The following is a 20,206-nucleotide window of genomic DNA, read 5'->3' on the forward strand; positions in this document are numbered from 1 at the left end:
GCACAGCCTGACACTAGTCTAGGAAAAAATCTACCTGATCTAGTCACTTTCAGTCTATGCTTCTTGGCTATATAGAAACTGACTGTCAAAAATAAACTTACCCTGAAAAATATTCACTGGAGTAAAAGGTGTGACAACTAGCATATTCTTGGAAAGATTTTGCCAAATTTAGAAATAAATCACACAACCTATAGATATTTTTAATTATCCCTTTTCATTAAAAAAGGAGAATATGATGGATTTGCAGCTGGGAAGGTAGTCCTTAAAACTTTCTAGTGTCCTATTTTTCTGGGTGTCAAACTGGTTTAAATGCTCTGTAGAAATAGTTTGTAAATGTTTGACATCTATGTCTAAATATGAGTACATTTTTGCACTAAAGCAAATTTACATCCCAAATTTGAAGTGGAGCCAGCACAGCGGGATGCCACACTGCTGGCATCAACCGGCAGACAGGAAGAGTTCATCCAAATTCGACATGAACGTCCAAATCAGGCAAGTAAATACAAATGTTATTTAGATTTTTTTAGAATGGACAAATAGATTCCCAATCTCAAACAGATCTCTGCCTATTCTCTGGAGCATGTAATCAAAATCTACCATAAATAGACTTTGGATTATATTATAGGGTACAGTCACTTTCAAACTCTCTATAGCCAATACAGGATAAGCTGTTATCTTCTACAATTCATAAATGTCATATTTCCATGTATCAAGTATTGTTAGCATAGTATAGATTTTTGGTACTTTTGAAAACAACCAAATGGATCCATGAAGATCAAGAAGACTAGTTTTACAATTCACTGGTTAACTGATGGACAATATTTTTTGCAACATCATTTTTATTTTATAGGTTAAATTCTCCAAAGGCCTGGCAATAACAGTCGCAATTGTGATGTGCAGGCGAGGAGACAACCCAGCCAGATGTCTAGCGGTGCATGTCCTGATTCCAGCAGTTCCACATGGAAGTTTCTGGGAAAAGGCCCATCGGCTTGATTTAATTGCTGTTGGTGACACAACAAAGAGCCACTCTAATGACTACAAACATTCATGTACTCGACGCTGCTGAATTATAATTGAATGGGGAAAAGGATCAATAGCTTTCAATAAAAACTAATTGTGTTGGAGAGGGGAATGTTAGTTTCCGCGTTATATCTGTGTGCCGATGCCGGCCAGCAACCAAGTCCTCTTTACACAATGTCTCCAGCTCCATTTTTTTGGTGAAACTGAGCGTGATGAAAATGGATGCATAAAATACACTCCTCTTCTATTATTTAAGAATGGAAACAGTGTGTAACAATGGGAGAGACGGGGCTTTGGAGCGAAAAAGAGGAAAAGTACAGCAGTAAAAATAATGAAAGGTTGATAATAAAAAATATTCAGAGATTTCCATTCATTTGTTTATTTCAGTAATGCTGCAGAAAATGTTAAATTAATGTTATATGAATTTTATATGAACATTTTGTTTTTTGGTTATCAATGGTTGGTCCCTTTTTTTTAATTTTTTTTAATGTGTTACTGTGTTACTGTGGTAATGTGTTAATGTGGTAATTGATAGTGAAAGTGGAAAGATGGCAGGAAACGATTTGGGATTGGAACAACATTCCTAACAACCAACTGAGTTTTAGGGTTAGGGTTATGTTTAGGGCTGGGATAGAGTCTTCAATAACTGTCTTATGTAATCTTTTCCCTTTGATTTTAGGGGTAGGTTATTGTAAAGATTTGGCATGTGACTGTTTAGAGGTCCAGGAAAATGCCCTAATTGGCACAATCATGTATCCAACTAATATCTAATATCTATGGATTGTAATGCCTTTAAAGCTTAAATGCCTTCCACTGAGCTAGAGAAAAGGTTTCTGCATATACACTGGATGTGAAAAGTTTACTTCATATACTATGGGAGACTGGGGCTAGTTGTCACAATCTTAGTAATTATGAGAGTTATAAGTCCAATTGTGTAAATGTGTGTTTTATCTTTTTTGTATGTTAGTTTCAAACACCTAGTTCAAAACCCTCTTAAATGATATATAATTATTATTTTTATTTTTTTATTTATCCTCCAAAGACAAATTTCACTGACATCATATTTTTGTATAGCTCTTGGGTAAACAAGCAAACATAATAAAACCCCACTGGCATACATTCAAGCAAGGGTCACCTATGAAGGCAGATTTTTACAAATATTTTCAAATAAAAAAATTCATGTCGGGCCATGTTGTCCCATTATCAATTGTAACGTTTGTTGCCAAAATGTTGTCATATATTTACATGAACTTGTCTAATTTTCTTGTTTCATTAAATGTTTTGTGCTTCATAATTGTTTTACTTCCTACATTTATCTGAAAAGACAGAAATAGGCTGTTCAATGATGGCATTGATCATTGACTTAAATGCAAGGGGATTTAATCAAACACTCTTACATATTCAGGTTTTTAGATGCCCAACACTTATATATATTACAAATAGATCTAGAAATGCCCAGATAGTGTCAAAAGACAATTAGAAAAATATATTTTGATATAATTTAATGTTTTATTTTCATTTATCAAAGAGAAAATGCAACAAATCAGTACAACATAGAACAGGATTTATTACTTTCACACTGAAATTTCCTGAGATGCAACTGGCTGTCAAAAATATATTAAGCTACACAACACATAAGATATGCATAAGATACATATAGGTATTTTCTCAACTTACATAATTTCAGTAGTACACACAAATGACAATAGTCATATCATCCAGTTCATGTGTTGTACTTGCTATAGTTTATTCAATATTGTTTCTTCATCAAATAGAAATGTAAAATGTAAATCAAGTCAATCACTGAAACAACAGCACCACCTTGAGTAAGAAATATTAATATTATGTATGTGTACATGCATATGGAATATAGATATTTTACCATTGTTGCTCAGAAAATTTACGTGATATAGTGTTTATTTGTATGAATATAGTACTCATTTCTCTTGTAATAAACAAAAAAACTGATATCCTGTTATAGAAAATTATAGAGATAATAAATAATTATAAAAATATCATTTATATCAGGAAGACTCACAGACATGAGTGAAATTTAAAATGACATTTATTTGATGAATATAAAACAGAAAGTAATGTGTCTCTTTGGCGTAAGCCCCGTCTGGCGGTCCGAAAAAGTTGTACTCGGAACCGTCATTTCTTGCTGGAGATAGGAGGCAGGGGCGAGGAGCCTAACCCTATGCAGAGCGGGACTCAACCTGTGGTGGTGGGGTGGTGGAGGTTGCCTTGTTAGCACACTGAAACAGCAATGTGATTGATGTGAGCAGACTTATAAAGCAATGGCGTACATGTGATTGGCTAGGAATAACCCAGCTAATGGTGCGATGATGTACAGCTGCTAGTCTTCCCGCTAGAACTAAACTGTGCAATTTTGGCAAAAAAATGGATGAGGTACAGGGGGTGGAATGAGGTCCTGGGTCTCTAAAGACACGAGGTATGCATTAAAGGCGTTGATTTTGTATTGATCATTATGATGATCACATAAAATCAATGCCTCTGGTTTATTTGCAGGTTCCAAAGTGACAACTAACCCCATAAACAGTATGCTGATTCGTCATTTGTTGTGTGCGTTGAGAAACTTCATAAGATAATCTTTGCAATAGAGCATGAGTATATATTAGAAATGTAATGTTGGGCTCTTTTAACTTGGTCTATAAAGCAAGAACGTATATATATATATATATATATATATATATATATATATATATATATATATATGTATATACTCATTATATTTTGAAGAAATTGTTAGTGTTCAGATTCTTACAACAGTGTATATTCATAAATGGATGAAAAATTTGAAGAAAAATGGAAATTGAGAAACAACTTGAGATGGTAAATTAATAGGGATAGTTAGATAATACTTAATTTAAGGATGTCTTAGTATGTCTGCATGAATCTGTATAGTTTTAAAGTCCTATAGAGTCCTGTTTTTTCCTTAAAGGAGATGACTTGCGGATGGAGTGTATAAATAATGTAAAGGGTTTAAAGTGTTTTCTCATGCCTGTAGCTCAATCCTGACCCACTTTAATTAGCCCTTCATTTCAGCACTCTCTCCTTTCATACAACTCTCGCAGAGCACAAAAACCTTGACTTTGATTAAAAGCACTTTGATTTGACCCAGGTTTTTTGGAGCAAATCAGATTATAAGGTGGCACACTGTCAACTTCCCCTCTCCCAACACCACCACCCCCACCCACCCCACCCATCTCAAATCAGACAGCCAGGACCTCCAAAACATTTAATTGCCCGCCAAAATGTTTCACATCCATCACATTATCTTGCCACAATCTGCCAAAGATATCACAGCCCCCATCTACAATTACCTGTGTTCTCTCTGCATAAAAGTCCCCTGCATTGCAAATGTGACCTTTCACATAAGTGCTGATTGCTTGTTTGGAGGATGAGTGTTGGTGAAAGGAGAAATATGTGTGAAAATACTGTATGTGTGTGTGTGTTTAAAACGGATGAATTTTGTTAAAGTGAGCTGAGTCTGATTGCTGCCTAGTGCCTACATTGTCAGTTGCCTTCTAAGGCTGCATCATATTTGTCATGAGCCATATGTGACTAAATTGGTATGCTTTTTGCAGGGAGCAACTCTGTGCACTACATAAATAGTGCTTCACACTTAAGACTCAAATTGCAGTTGATTACAAAAGAGTTTGACACTAGCATGTTGCAAGCTAATGGGGCAGTACACTCTAATAATCATAACAATACTTAGCAAACACAAATATAGGCAATCTGGTCTATTAGAATCACATTACAGCCATGGCCAAAAGTATTGGCAGTGACATACATTTAGTGTTTTGCAAAATAATTTGCTGCTTCAGTATTTGTAGATTATTTTTTCATATGTATCTATGGTATACTGGAAAACAATGATAAGCATTTCATAAGTTTTAAAGGCTTTTATTGGCAAAAAAATTAAATATATGCAGAGTCAATATTTACAGTGTTGACCCTTGTTCTTCATAACCTCAGCAATTCGCTCTGGCATGCTGGATATCAGTTTTGGGCCAAATCCTGACTGATGGCGATCCATTCTTGCCTTATTAGTGCTCGGAGTTGATCACAATTTGTGGGCTTCTGCTTGTCCACTTGCCTTTTGAGGAATGACCACAGGTTCTCTATGGAATTAAGATCCGGGGAGTTGCCTGGCCACAGATCCAAAATGTCAATGTAATGATCTCCAAACCACTTCATTATCACTCTTGCCTTGTGACATTGTGCTCCATCATGCTGGAAAATGCACGAATCATCACCAAATTGCTCCTGGATCGTTGGGAGAAGTTGCTCTTGCAGGACAGTTTGATACCATTCTTTATTCATGGAAGTGTTTTTGGGCAGAATTGTGAGAGAGCCCACTCCCTTGGATGAAAAGGAACCCCACACATGGATGGTCTTAGGATGCTTCACTGTTGGCACAACACAGGACTCATGGTAGCATTCACCTTTTTTTCTCTGGACTATCGATTTTCCAGATGTCCCAAACAGTCGGAAGGGGGCTTCATCAGAGAAAATAACTTTGCACCAGTCTTCTGCTGACCAATCCTTGTACTTCCTGCAGAATTTCCGTCTGTCCTTGATGTTTTTTCTTGGATAGAAGTGGCTTCTTTGCTGCCCTTCTTGACACCAGGCCATTATCCAAATGTCTTCATCCTCACTGTGTGTGCAGATGCACTCACACCAACCTGCTGCCAATATTGAGCAAGCTCTGCACTGGTGGTGTCACGATTCCGTAGCTGACTCCTCAGCAGGAGATGGTTCTGGGTCTTGTTGGACAATAAGCATTCTTCATCGCAGTTGAACCTCTCTCCTTGAAGTTCTTGATGATCTGGTAAATGGTTCTTTCAAGTGCAATATTCTTTGCAGCAATTTCCTTGCATGTGAGGCCATTTTGATGCAAAGCGATGATGGCTGCATGTCTTTCTTTAGAGGTAACCATTGCTAACAAGAACACAATGATTGGAAGCACTTCTTACCTCCTTTTATAGCAATCAGTCTGCTCTTATAATACAATCAGAATGATAGAGTGATTTCACTTGACTAGTAATCATTCACTCTTTCACAGGTGCTGCTGATATGATTAGTGAAATGATGTTAGCTGGTCATATTGTGCCAAAAAACAGAGATATTTGGGTTTTTGTGATAAAGTAAAATGCCAATGAAGCTATTTGCAATTATTTAAAATGCATCTGATCACTCTTCACAATAATCTAGAAACAATGTGAATCAACACCACAACAACTGAAGCAGAAAAATTTGCGAAACACAAAATTTATGTCACTGCCAATACATTTGGCCACGGCTGTACTATGCCTACAATTTTGATAAATTATTTCACATGGCTCACTGTATGTATCGTGGCAGTTTCCTTGTGAAATGAACACTAGAGGTGCTACAGCAACGATTACTTTTATTCACTTTCACACAAATCAAAAGGGATTGCTTCACTGTGGAAAAAAAATAGTTATTTTGAGTTGCCAAATTAAATTGTCTACCTTTCAGAACAGCTTTTGTGTCCGGAGTGCGCCTCTGATATGTTCTGAAATAAAGCAATGGTGTTTCTATTTTTTGTGTGTGAGTGTATTTTTCAGATGTAGACACCTCTGTGACACACCACCTATTGTGAATGTTAACTCACTCTGATAGCCATAACACAAATCAGTAGACTTGACATCATAAAGAAGGCTTTAATGCCCAGACAGTTTAACAAGGGCTGGGCAGCCATACAGACTACAGACTCATGCATGAGAAGCAGCCATGACCAAACTTCACCAATTCCCCATTCTCTTACCACATCCTTAAACAGGCCTGATTCCCCTCTGGCAATTTCCTCTCCTCAACAGATCAACCAGGCCAGGGATTTAAAACAGGGCCCACACTCATGGCTGGTTCAACTCAAGTGTGTGTGTACATTTACACAATGAGATACATGAATCTGCCTGTCTGAGTTCATGCAGTGTGAAACTGAACCAGGCCTAGATAAAGCAGACCATCGTGCCAACATGGTCTGGTTTCAAGAACCAGGTCAAGAAATTGGCATTTCCTCGAGGACAGCACATGTGGTGCCAGTTTGTATTACTAGAGCTGCCAGAATTGACCCGTAAATGCATGCGATTAATAAAAAAAGCTTTACGCCTTAATGTTTCTTAACTGTGATTAACACATTTACTGTAACTACAGCATAAATCAGCAGGAAAACTTGTTGGAAGGATGGAACCTTTGCCCGGAGTCATTATTACACTGATGCACATTCACAAAACATACACACACACACACACACACACACAACAGTGGCATGTCCAGACTTTTTTGACTGGGTGGCCCATGTGGAGCACAGACTCATTCAAGGGTAGCAACTCAACATCCCTGATATTATTAATAATAAGAATAAGATATAAGATTCTTCACCACAGTTGAACCTATCTCCTTGAAGTTCTTGATGATCTGGTAAATGGTTCTTTCAAGTGCAATATTCTTTGCAGCAATTTCCTTGCATGTGAGGCCATTTTGATGCAAAGCTTGTTGGAAGGATGGAACCTTTGCCCGGAGTCATTACAATGATGCACATTCACAAAACACACACACACACACACACACACACACACACACACACACACACACACACACACACACACACACACACACACACACACACACATACACAAACAGTGGTGTGTCCAGACTTTTTTGACTGGGGTGGCCCATGTGGAGCACAGACTCATTCAAGGGTAGCAACTCAACATCCCTGATATTATTAATAATAAGAATAAGATATATATGGCACATATTCAGGAATTTTTAATAGTCTAATGTGACTTAGCTAAATAATTGATAAATGTTTTTAAATGTTAACACTGCAAAACATAGAAGAATCAAAATATCTTTAACTGAATATTTTTATTTCAGTATAATTATAATGTATGGAGTGTCTCTTGAAACTGCATAAATGTTATGGACACTGCTAAAATGTGTAATATGCCGGCATCCACTTTCTTCAACAGAATTCCAAACATTGAGTCATGTCAAGTCATTTTTATTTGTATAGCGCTTTTCACAACACACATAATTTCAAAGCAGCTTTACAGACAATTATGCTTCAACAGAAAAACCTGTAATAGTAATGTCTTTGAGCCATAAAAGTCCAGTTTTTAAAAAATGACATTAATGTAACTTGTGCTTTAAAATAAATAGAAAATAATTATATTTATATTTAGACCCCCAGTGAGCAAGCTTAAGGAGACTGTGGCAAGCAACACAAAACTCCAAGATTCCCCCTTGGTGGAAACCAAGTTAAGGGCTGGGCAGCCATACAGACTACAGACTCATGCATGAGAAGCAGCCATGACCAAACTTGACCACTCAGACCACTGTGGGGGCCAGTTCCCCTCAGGCTAAACAGCATGAATATGATGCCAATATAAGTTATTTATGTGTATGTAACACAGTTCAATGGAAAGGAGGCGGCGAGAACCGGCTTGACAATATAAATCATATTTTAATCAAGAACTGAACCAACAAGACACACACACACACACACACAGGTGTCGGGCAGCTGCTCGTAATTCTCTCTCTCTGTCGCACTGCCATAATCCCTCTTGGGCTTCGTCAGCCTAATTAGGAACCCTCCACCCTGCCACATTCCTCCCTCGTTCTCTCAGGCCAGGGAGCCCCCGGCATGAAGTACACCCCCCCCTGGCCCCTTCCCTTGTGAAATCATTGCATCATTGCAAATCATTGCATGAGTGCCTTCCACCCTGTCTGCCGGCAGGTCATCCCCATCTACCTAGATCAGGGAGGGGACAAGGGGAGAGAAATAATAATAACTAGATAGGTACATTTCCTGAAGAAAATGTGAGTGGTGCTTGCCGTGGCAAAACTCGTCAAATAGCCTGCTTGAAAAGAACAGAAATTGTGGTCATAAATAAATCAACCCAGAAGTCTGTATAATTTTCTGGTGCAGAAATATGTGATTTGTTACTAGGTTGCTAGGGTAAGCCCATATGGTTGCTATGCAGTTAGCAAGGTAATACAATACATGGCTCCTTTCCATCCTGAGTGAAATAAGTCAACCCAAAAATCTGTACTGTTTTCTGGTGCAGAGATATGTGATTTGTTACTCGGTTGCTAGGGTAACCCCATGTGGTTGCTAGGCAGTTACCATAGTGATACTAATGAAGTGTCCTTGCCATCCTGGTTGAAATAAATCAACCCGGAAGTCTGTACTCTTTTCTGGTGCCGAGATCTGTGATTTGTTTCTCGGTTGCTAGGGTAACCCCATCTGGTTGCTAGGCAGTTACCATAGTGATAGTAATCAAGTGTCCTTGCGATCCTGAGTGAAATAAATCAACCCGGAAGTCAGTACTATTTTCTGGTGCAGAGATATGTGATTTGTTACTCGGTTGCTAGGGTAACCCCATCTGGTTGCTAGGCAGTTACCATAGTGATAGTAATCAAGTGTCCTTGCCATCCTGATTGAAATAAGTCAACCCAGAAGTATCTACGTTTTTCTGATGCAGAGATATGTGATTTGTTACTTGGTTGCTAGGGTAACCCCATGTGGTTGCTAGGCAGTTACCATATTGATACTAATGAAGTGTCCTTGCCATCCTGGTTGAAATAAATCAACCTGGAAGTCTGTACTCTTTTCTGGTGCCGAGATATGTGATGTGTTTCTCGGTTGCTAGGGTAACCCCATCTGGTTGCTAGGCAGTTACCATAGTGATAGTAATCAAGTGTCCTTGCCATCCTGAGTGAAATAAATCAACCCGAAGTCAGTACTATTTTCTGGTGCAGAGATATGTGATTTGTTACTCGGTTGCTAGGGTAACCCCATCTGGTTGCTAGGCAGTAATCATAGTGATAGTAATCAAGTGTCCTTGCCATCCTGATTGAAATAAGTCAACCCGAAGTCTCTACGCTTTTCTGATGCAGAGATATGTGATTTGTTATTTGGTTGCTAGGGTAACCCCATCTGGTTGCTAGGCAGTTACCATAGTGATAGTAATCAAGTGTCCTTGCCATCCTGATTGAAATAAGTCAACCCAGAAGTATCTACGCTTTTCTGATGCAGAGATATGTGATTTGTTACTCGGTTGCTAGGGTAACCCCATGTGGTTGCTAGGCAGTTACCATATTGATACTAATGAAGTGTCCTTGCCATCCTGGTTGAAATAAATCAACCTGGAAGTCTGTACTCTTTTCTGGTGCCGAGATATGTGATGTGTTTCTCGGTTGCTAGGGTAACCCCATCTGGTTGCTAGGCAGTTACCATAGTGATAGTAATCAAGTGTCCTTGCCATCCTGAGTGAAATAAATCAACCCGAAGTCAGTACTATTTTCTGGTGCAGAGATATGTGATTTGTTACTCGGTTGCTAGGGTAACCCCATCTGGTTGCTAGGCAGTAATCATAGTGATAGTAATCAAGTGTCCTTGCCATCCTGATTGAAATAAGTCAACCCGAAGTCTCTACGCTTTTCTGATGCAGAGATATGTGATTTGTTACTCGGTTGCTAGGGTAACCCCATCTGGTTGCTAGGCAGTTACCATAGTGATAGTAATGAAGTGTCCTTGCCATCCTGAGTGAAATAAATCAACCCGAAGTCAGTACTATTTTCTGGTGCAGAGATATGTGATTTGTTACTCGGTTGCTAGGGTAACCCCATCTGGTTGCTAGGCAGTAATCATAGTGATAGTAATCAAGTGTCCTTGCCATCCTGATTGAAATAAGTCAACCCGAAGTCTCTACGCTTTTCTGATGCAGAGATATGTGATTTGTTACTCGGTTGCTAGGGTAACCCCATCTGGTTGCTAGGCAGTTACCTTAGTGATACTAATGAAGTCTCCTTGCCATCCTGATTGAAATAAATCAACCCAGAAGTTTCTCTGATTTTCTGGTGCAGAGATATAGTTACTGCTAAAGGGTTGCTAGGGTACTCTGTTTAGTTGCTAGGGAGTGGCTTGGCAGCTGCCAATCATTAATCTCCAACGGCTGCTTGTCAGTATGAATGATATAAACCAACTCCCATGCCTCTGTGACATTCAGAATGGAAGATATCCTCTATGGATTTTGGTTGCTAAGGTGCTCGACAATGGTTGCTAGGGAGGGGCTAGGAAGTGTTGAGGTGATTCATGATTGGCTGTTTGCTGTTCCGAGTGAAACGAGACCACCCTTGTGTTTCTATGAAACTTCTATCCGGAGATATCCCTTTGATGTCTTTCATTAGAAGTCTATGGGACTTGTTGCTAAGGTGCTCTAAATTGTTGCTAGGGCGTGGCTTGATAGATTCAAAATGATCCTGAGATACTGATTGGTCGTCTGAGTAAAATGAGCCCGCCCCATTGTCTCTATGACACTGTGATCCAGTGCTATGTTGAATACAAATCCCAATGCCATTTCATTTCATGGGCCGTCCTACACCATTGTAAGTCAATTGGGGCATTTTTGGGCAGCTCCTGCCCCCAGGGGTGCAACTTTTACCCCATTTTGAGGTATGCTCTTACAGAGCCTGCCAGCCTCTTCAAATGTGGCAAATCACACGCTTTCTGCGAAATCCTCGCTCGAGCTGTGACGCGTCAAAGTTTGTCGCAATGTTAAGTCTATGGGATTTTTCGGCCGCTTTTTTGCCCCTGGGGCAATTACCGTACTCCGATCGCTTATAAAAGTCATAGCACACGTGTCCTCAATAGGCCGCTCGATTTGACACCTCATTCGTGGGTCTACGCCAAACGGTGCGGGACGAGTTAGGTGCCGAAGTTTTGTACGGAGATAGAATAATAAAAAGTATAAAAATAAAAATAAGTATGTGAGATTACAATAGTGATGCTTTGCAAGCACCACTAATAACAAAAAACGCGGTACCTACACACTGTAACAGTGACCAATTAAACAATACAATAATATTTAAAAGAGAGGGAAAGGCCAACAAGTTCAATGGAAAGGATGAGGCGAGAACCGGCTTGACAACATAAATAATATTTTAATCAAGAATTTAACCAACAAGACACACACAGTTGTCAGGCAGCTGCCTGTCGCACTGCCGTCTCTGGTCGCCTTTATCCCTCTTGGTCTTCATCAGCTTAATTAGGGGCTGGGTGTACAAAATCATGACCTGGCCCCACCCTCCGCCCTGCCACAGTGTAGTACAAGTCAAGATTTAAAATGAGTAAACAAAGTAAGTGTTGGGGGCCAATGTATAAACCAAAATAAATTGTATTAACTGTAAGATTAATGACTAAAGTCTTAGAATATACATTCTTATTTAACTACAAAGTACAAACAGATGCATTGTCTGTTGTTATTTGGCTGATGAAGGCTGCAATACATTTTTTATATATTTGTATATATATTTTTAAGAGTGAGGTCCATCCTTTGACCAAGGTGATGCAGGCAGAGGTCAGTAAGGTGCACTGCAGTTCGACTGTAAGCTTGTGGCAGATTCAGTAGTTTGCATGTTAATGTATCTTGTGTTGAAGAAGTAAACGCATTTAGCTTGCTGTCCGTATAATGGAGGGCTTGGAGCTTGAGTCTCGACTCGAGTCCTGATGACCCTTGTTGATGCAGTGATTTATTTGCCTGATTATCGCAATGGACTATGATGCTTTTGAAGTCCATTCGTTTCCCCACAGAAAGGCTGTGACCATGATAGTGTATAATTTATGCAGGGCTGAGGAAGCTGCTGATTGTGGAAGGCTGGTGAGCTCTGGGGGCCAGGTGGATGTGAACCAGCGACTTGGTAGAATCCCCCCGAAACCGACGGACGGGGCGGCATCAGTGAAAGTTGGATGTCTTCAGGGAATGAGAGGAAGTCCTCGTGAAACAAGGTAAGTCCGTTCCATTGTTTTAGGAATGTTAACCAGAGCTGGAGGTCAACGCGGCAGTATGGGTTTAGGGTTATTGTGTCGTTTAGTGCAGCGATGGATGAGGTGAGGGTGAGGATGTGCGAGATGAAGGGGTAGACTTGGGGAGAGATGCCCGAGGAGGGAGAGGAGCTCTTCATGGGAAATTGGAATTCCTAAATCGTAGTAAAGTTTCTGGATGGTACAGAGGTGGGCAGCGGGAGGGGCATTAGGGGAGGGCGAGATAAAGATGAAATCATCTAATAGGTGAATTAAATGGGGAATGGAGTAGTACAAGATCCGGCAGATTGCTTCGGACAAAAGTAAAAAATTATAATTTTCTCGACAGTGAACTCTGAAAAGATGACAGAAATCAGGATGGATAGGCATTATTTCAAACGCTGAAGTAATGTCGTCTTTAGCTAGCTAGGCTCCTTTTCCGACATTTTTTATAATTTGGATGGCGTTGTCGACACCGAGGAGTGTGACAGTCACCTGTAGTACAATGTATGTCTTGCATTGGAAATGCACCGCATAGCAATAGGTGTGAACAGCATGAAATTATCTAGGAATGCATTGAGTTGCAGCTCTGCAATCCATACAGAAATGCAGGAGAAATGTGATGGGAAATACAATACATCATAATAAACAATGTGAAAAAATAGCATAAAATAATCTGAATAATAAGAGCTTTGGCTCTGTGCTGCATACTGATCAGGAGAAATGGACTTGCAATCATTACTGAAGGATTCACTTGCGGTCAATTGCTCCTTAGGAGTATGACTGCCCCTTGCTGTACAATATACGTCAATATACACCAACTCAAGCAGAGCCGAATTCGGCTCATGTCTGTTCGGACAGTGGGCATGTATAACTGCAGTGTGCTGTGGAATGTTCAGAGCAAGTGCTGCACGGCAATGAGCTTGTGTTAAAATGTCTGCGTTGGTTTGAAAAGAAGCATGGTAATGTAATTCCGCCGGTGTTCAGTGGGGTTGATCCGTCAGATATTTCTGTTCGGGAAGCCCCGATTTTATTTGGGAAATTCATTCTCTCTTAGAAAAAGGGGCAATAGAGGAGATTCCCACTTCTTGGAGACTGCGGCTTTTACAGACATTATTTTCTGGTCCAAAAAAAGATGGCGGCTTGTGTCCCATTCTGGATTTTGAGACATTTGAATTTTGCTCTAATGAAATGTCAATTAAGAAAGCTGACGCAGAAATAAATAATGTCACAAGTGCAGCCGGGGGACTCGTTTATGACAATAGATTTGAAGGACATTTATTTCCATATTCAGATTGCGCCAAAGCACAGGGGCTTCCTCAGATTTACTTTCGGGCCAAAGACTTTGATCGTATGTAAAAATGTATTCTTTTAATACTCCATGAATTAATGATTTATACCCCTATTGATCTAAATTACTTGCATTAATGCTCATAGAATGGCGCAAGCAAGTTCAAAGTCAATAAGTGAACCATTATGCTTATTCCTTACATCTAATTGGTGGAGGAACTCAATTTCAAAACTAATTATATATGGCAAGTCACTACATATCTTGGTGGACTGAATGTTGGTTGATTCCAAATAAATATATATTTGTATTTTTATGTAGGAGTTTTATCCTATATATAATTGGTGATGAAGGATACCCTGTCACAAAGTCACTAATTATCTACATATGAACACGTCAGTTCTGTGCAATTTTGTGGAGTTTCAAAATTGTAGGGATTATGCTAACGTGAAGTGATGTAATACTATCAAGTAGGCAATTGTTTTATGAGACAATAAAAAATATATGTCTTAATATTATGGTAAATGGTCTTCACATATATAGTGACTTTTTAACCTTAGTGGTATTCACAGCGTCTCATTCACCCATTCACACACACATTACACACCAATGTCGGCAGAGCTGCCTTGCAAGGTAGGTTCAGTGTCTTGCCCTAGGACACTTCGGCATGTGGATTCATGTGGCCAGGAATCGAACCGCCAACTCTGTGATTAGTGGCCAACCTGCTCTACCACCTGAGCCACAGCCGCCACTTGTCTTAGGCCAGCACATAAAGAATGTGCATGGATTTCAGTTTTGTGTAGGCAACGCAATTTAGCCATATATTGTGGCTGCCAAAGGTAATTTGAATAATTAAACAGTGCTTAAAAACAACTTACTTCATTTGATATTAAAAACGTCATTTTTTTGCATTAAGAATGATTGTATTACATTATAAAAGGAAATAAATACAGACTATACGAAGACTCAACTTTCTGCTAATTAAAAGTTGGAAAAGTAGTCAGACATTTAATATCTGAATGAGTGAATGAACAGATCTTGGCTAGAATAAGAGGCAGTAGTTTACAGCATTACAATTTGAGATGTGGAGAGGAGCGGGTAGTCAGAATAAATCCTGAAAAATCAGATATGATTTTTATTTTATTTTTTATTATTAATTAATGAATGCAGGGGAAGTATAATATATATATATTTTTTTTAACCAGGTAAAATAAATGTGCACACTGTACATGCATCAAATTATACAATATTTAGAGCAGGCAGGTAGTCAATGGGGCTTTAGAAGAATGGCAGAGCAAAGTGTGGGCACACCATATCATCAAAGGATGTGTAAGAAAATGGTCAATTAGTGTTAATAAAGCACATTTTTATTACCACAGAAGCACGCCAAGTCTTAACTATCACCCAAACACTTGTAGACGTTTTTGTCTGCAAGCGCTTTTCAAATAGAGTTCAAAGCGATGATTGACACTGGCATTGGCGCTCTGATACGAATCATGAACGCTGCTTCATGATTCATGATGTAGAAAAACAGATAGCCACAGTCTATACGGCTGATTAATATTGTTGAGGAGAGTTTAAGAGATTTAATGCCCTTTGCAATGAAAATGCAACTTATGGGGAATCAAGTTCTTTCAATTAGTCAAACTCCCAATTAGACTTAGGCAAACGTTTACTGTTGAACTTGTTTACTTGAATTGGTGCTATTTTAGAGCATTTCGATCTTTATACTCTGGCTTTGTTTTGAAAATGTTAATGAAGCATTATATTGTTACATATTGTTTTGTTTTCTTTCCTAAAATGGAAATAAATGCATTTTGAAAGGAAATTAAATACATAAAGTGTAAAAATGTAGCACTTTAAAAATCTGTTATTAATCACAATTAAACTACAAAAAAAGAAATCACAATAAAAAATTGTAATCAACTGACAGCACTAGTATTAACAAAAGCACCCATTTACTCACATTACAGATTACAGACGTTCTGCCCACCACTAAAACATAACAGAATAATTGCATAATTATGTCTTTTAATGCTACATATAGATAGATGGCTGGATGGCTGGCTGGACGGACGGATGGACAGACAGACAAACATACAGACAGACAGATATGGCCAAAGTGTTCAACTGAAAAAAGAAAGATCAAGCTAACTTCTTTTAACATCACTCTGGCTCATTTTTTCACCTTTGTAATTGCAAAAAGGTCAGGTGGTATTGTGTGGAGCCCACATATCTGTGTAACTCATTTTAAGATGGATCAATAGTATATGCTGTTTTGCTTCGACTAAGAAAGGCATAAGAGAGTTAAGCTTGACCTTTGCCTCAATATTCAGTTGTTTTGTAAAAGATCGGCAATACATACAAATGAGTGGGGCTCGTGTGTTGTTGTAGAATGAAAATAAAAACAAGAGGATGTCACAAGGGGGAATAAAAACACTGATTTTGTTTAATGTAAGGAAGTATTACTAAGGTCTTGTTGGACCTCTATGGGGTGTGCCTGGCATTTTTTATATATATTTTTTTCTCTCAGTTGATGTAAATAGGGTAAATGTAAAATATATATAAATAGTCTCATTTTGGATTACTGTAACGTATATGAAAATTCCTTTCGTAAAATTCTTGTTAACAGTTTAGTCAATACGTACATGTCATAACTTTCAATAAAGATAAAAACACATACATGTAGTCATGCAAAGGTTTTTGGCTTGAATCAAGCGTTGAAACTCTTAAAGCTCATCTCATGCTAGTAATAAAAACAATCTAGAGCTCTGACTGTCAGACTCATTCATTGCATGATATAATTCACAAGGGCTTACAATTTCTGCAATATTATTTAATATGCTTTCTTTTTCATTCCATAGGCCACCATACATCATTTCATCATCTTGGACTTCATTATAAGCAAAACATGCTTTTTTATTTATTTATTTATTTAATATTATCTTAATATACTTGGTTGGGTAAGTAATGGTTGGATTTTCACTGACCACTTAACATTGTTTACAAATGTATTTTCATTTTGTTTATTAAATGTTGTGTATTCTACAGCTATAACTTCATTGCAACTATATATTCATAAATGTACTTTCGCTGGGGAATGATAATGTGACACAATCGATTTTCATCTCTTACTGATGCTTCTAAAGGCACTAATATACTTCTTACGAAATTTAAGAAAGAATGTGTCTAAAAACAAAATCTGGCCAAAAAAAAAACTGTTTTTTAGTTTGTTACAGTGGTTCAAAGCAGCTTACCAGCTTGCATTTTCAGGAAAACTTTGTTCTGACTGTTAAATACCTTACTTTCATTGGTCCATATGATAGGAAGATGTGACCCGGTGCTCCACCTACCTTGATGCCAACATCTTTTTCCAGATAATTTCTTCCCTCAGTCGATATCAGTCAACATGAAGACACTGGAGTGCAGTGTTACCACCCTTTTATACACCCATATTTGCAGTAGTGTTAATGTTGTTCTTTAAAAATCAAAAATCTAGACTCTTTTTCTCAAAATGTATCATAAAATACAATAACAGAGTGTAACCAGTAGATATTATGGCAACATATAAAATGTTTTTGTACGCATACACAGGCGGTTGGTGCATGTGTGCTACAACTGCTAGGAGATACCAGACAATATTTCTCTTCAGGAGTTTAGACCCATAAATTTGTCTTTATATTCCTTCAGACTCAAGTTATACAAATGCACATATCGCCTGACCTCCTCAGACACACTCTTAAGGTGTACATCTACTGTTGTTGTTTCCACCTTTGTCTCCTGCTGTTTAGCAGCGATTACATTGGTAATCGGTAATAATGGCCAATCAGTTATTAGGTAAATCTGCAGGAATTAATGTGGAATTAATGAGTAGTACTATATTAACACTTTAGTTACTACTATTAACTAATATGGAAACATGATTAACTAATCAGTAAGTAATAGTGAACTGATGACTGAGGTAGTTCACTATTAGGTAATCAATAATTACTGAATTTCATTTTCCTCATTGAGAACTATGAGAACTATGGCTAATTTAAAATACTAATTCATTACTAATAAAAATGTTAACATGTCTATAATGTGAATGATTTAGTTTTTATTGTGAACATGAACATGAAATGCACCTTCAGAGAAACATGCGCCTCACATGTGTTTTTTGCTGGAATTAATTTATGAACATAACAGCTCTCTAAATCATGGCTACCGTGTCTGGTAGAGTATCATAGTCAGCTTACAGATGTATGTGCCCAACATATGAATATCTCTTCTGTTCATTACAAATTATTATCTTCGGAAGGTTTAATATTTCTTGAGGTCTTTTTAAAATAATTTTGGTAACCCATAAGTAATATATATATATATATATATATATATATATATATATATATATGTATCCCTATCTATACCTGTATATATGTGGTCTCATCCTTGACTATGATACTCTACCAGACACTGTTGCCTTGATTTATCGACCTGTTACATTCTTAAATTATTTCCAACAATAAAAACATAATCATTCACATTTTAGACATATGTTAATATTTTGATTAATAATTAATGAGTAGTTATTTTAAATTAGCCATAGTTCTCATAGTTCTCAATGAGGTAAATTAAATTCAGTAATTATTGATTCCCTAAGAGTGAACCACCTCAGTCATCAGTTCACTATTACTTACTGATTAGTTAATCATGTTTCCATATTAGTTAATAGTAGTAACTAAAGTGTTAATATAGTACTACTCAGTAATCCTGTATTAATTCCTGCATAGTTACCTATTAATGATGGACCATTATTATAAAGTGTTCCCATTACATCTTCTTCTAGCACTTTTCATAAAAGCAACAGCTCCATTGTGAATGTTGCCACTTTGTGGACCAACTAATTAATGAAAATAAATTCAGGCACATGTGCACACAGAGTACACATTTAGGGTCCGAGCACTCTGCTGATGAAGATATTTGCATCACGTGTCCTGTACAAAGACGACTAGCATTCGCACCTGACCGAAGTACTGTGGGCTTAAGTTAGAGTGAGTTCCATCAGACACACAAGCACATACACCAACACACAGTTTGGTCGCTTTAAAGTTCTCTGAGTAGTTCTTACTGACCTCTGTAGTGTCTTTAGAAATGTGTGGGCTGGTCTATGGAGGTTGATAGGAAGTTTGTGACACCTGTGAGTGAGAACAAGGCTATCAAACACCCCTCGCACAGACCAGCTTAAAATGCCCTACAGACTCCCCTTTTCACCCTGAGTGACTAACCGAAGAGAGCAGCCGATAAGCTCTCTGTGACCGCATCGATGCCTATTACACTGGCTGATCTAGTGAACTTTAATGGCATTTAAATGCAATTTTAAAGCTGCAGGTAAACAAATGGCTTTTGCATGTGTTATTTAAGATATGATTAATATTGACTGATAGAATACTTATGACAACTGAATGTAAGATTAAACATATTTTCTTTGCTCACTTTGTCATTATACACTAAGATTAAAAAGAGGACAAGTAAATAATATGAAACACGTTGGCATTTTTTTTTTTTGCATTTGTATGATACATATCTGCCTGCACACAACCATTAGATAGAGAGATTTTTTTTAATATACTGCATATTCACAATTTGACCTATCGTGGGAGAATATGAAATACAGTATATACTGTAAAACCAATATACAACAAAATGGTAGAACCTAAGTCATAAGTAGCAGTTTTCTTCATGATTCTTCATGATACAAGACAAAATGATTGTCTTGTATCACTGTTTGTTGTAAATATCTGTGTGGGTTTGGAGCTTTTCATTACAGTTACACCCTTCAAGCTGGCGGTACTCTGCGTCAGCATTTTACTCTCCAGACCTTGGTAGATCAGTAAGACAAGTAATTGCTTTTTATTAATTAGCTTTCTGACAGTTTATTTAAGACCAAATGTTACTGATAATGCAACCAGGACAGAAAACACACAGGGCTTGGCCAGTGTTAGAGAGCTACTAATGGTGTGCAAATATATGTTCCATGTCCTTTGCTCCCAGGG

Source organism: Xyrauchen texanus, chromosome 15 (assembly GCF_025860055.1).
Source record: "Xyrauchen texanus isolate HMW12.3.18 chromosome 15, RBS_HiC_50CHRs, whole genome shotgun sequence".
In the NCBI taxonomy this organism is placed as follows: Eukaryota; Metazoa; Chordata; class Actinopteri; order Cypriniformes; family Catostomidae; genus Xyrauchen; species Xyrauchen texanus.